Source organism: Schistocerca americana, chromosome 6, assembly GCF_021461395.2.
Source record: "Schistocerca americana isolate TAMUIC-IGC-003095 chromosome 6, iqSchAmer2.1, whole genome shotgun sequence".
NCBI lineage: Eukaryota > Metazoa > Arthropoda > Insecta > Orthoptera > Acrididae > Schistocerca > Schistocerca americana.
Window position 1 is genome coordinate 390,918,663 of NC_060124.1, and position 1,383 is coordinate 390,920,045.

Below are 1,383 nucleotides of genomic sequence, written 5' to 3' on the forward strand. Positions count from 1 at the left end.
ATTACTGTAACTCTCTGTAAGATATTACCGTCGTCGACAGTTGGAAAGGAGCGTGGACCGGCCGTAATCATCAAGGAACTCACGCTTCAGGCCAACTCAGTAAATAGCGGTGGGCACGGATGTGCTGGTTTGACCAGTGATGGCAGAATAATTTTTATTTTTATAAGAGACTTAGATTTTAAAGGAGATCTGAAAGACTTGAAATCAAATAAGGCAGAAGGGATAGCCAACATCCCAACGTATTCCTAAAGTCATTTTGGAGGGGGGGGGGGGGGGAGGGGGAATCAAACTACTATATAAGTATATAATTCTGGCAATACTGGCCATGACCTTCCTCTTCTGTGGAGATGCACACATATTACCCGAACTCTTACGGGACTTGGTAAGAATGTCTTCCACGAATAATTATGTTGGGTAGGGACACTACGAATGTACTGTGTGGACATATAAGGTAAGAAGGTGGGTCTGGCGGGAGGCGTGCGCGAGATAGTTCCTGCAGTCGCATTATCCTATGTGTCCGCGATGGCTCATATGGATAGAGCGTCTGCCATATAAGCAGGAGATCCCGGGTTCGAGTCCCGGTCGGGGCACACATTTTCACCTGTCTCCGTTGCTATATATCAACGCCAGTCTGCATCTGAAGGTATTAATATATAATTCTAACTACTCAAGTTGGTGTGCAGAATCTATGAGACTGGCAACGTGGCATCAGACTTTCGGATAAATATCATCCACACACTTCCGAAGATAGTTTAACACTTATCTGCTCTTGCTATCTTACGGTCAGCTTAGCAGCTCATGCATCCAAGCTGCTGACAAGAATAATACCCAGAAGAACAGAAAAGGCACCAGAGAGGCCGTTCTGACGTTGCGTTGAAGCAAGAATGATGAAAAATCAAGACAAGTTAATAGGATTTGTCACTCTGGAAAAAGCATTCGACAGTGTCACATAGTGCAAGATGCTCGAAATTGTGAGAAAAACAGGAATAAGCTATTGGAAAAAGACGAATGATGTTCGAAATTGTGAGAAAAACAGGAATAAGCTATTGGAAAAAGACGAATGATGTTCGAAATTGCGAGAAAAACAGGAATAAGCTAATGGAAAAAGACGAATGACATAGAATATGTGCAAAAACCAAGAGGGAACATTAAGACTGTAAGCTAGAGAACGCAGTGCTCGCATTAAAAAGGATGTAAGACAGGGATGTAGTCTTTCGCCTTCACTGTTCCATCTGTACATCGAAGAAGTAATGATGGAAATGAAAGAAAAGTTCATGAGTGGAATTGAAACTCAGGGTGAAAGAATATCAATGATAAGATTTGCTGATGAAATTGCGGTCCTCAGTCAATGTGATGAAGAATTTCAGGTTCTGTTGGATGGAA

At 42.4% G+C, this 1,383-nt stretch overlaps 1 non-coding gene across 1 annotated transcript; it reads left to right on the top strand.

Annotated features, from left to right (window-relative positions):
* Nucleotides 1–515: 515 nt before the first annotated feature.
* Trnai-uau lies at nt 516–590 on the top strand. Its single transcript has one exon. It is a non-coding gene; the product is annotated as a tRNA-Ile (tRNA).
* Nucleotides 591–1,383: the final 793 nt, after the last annotated feature.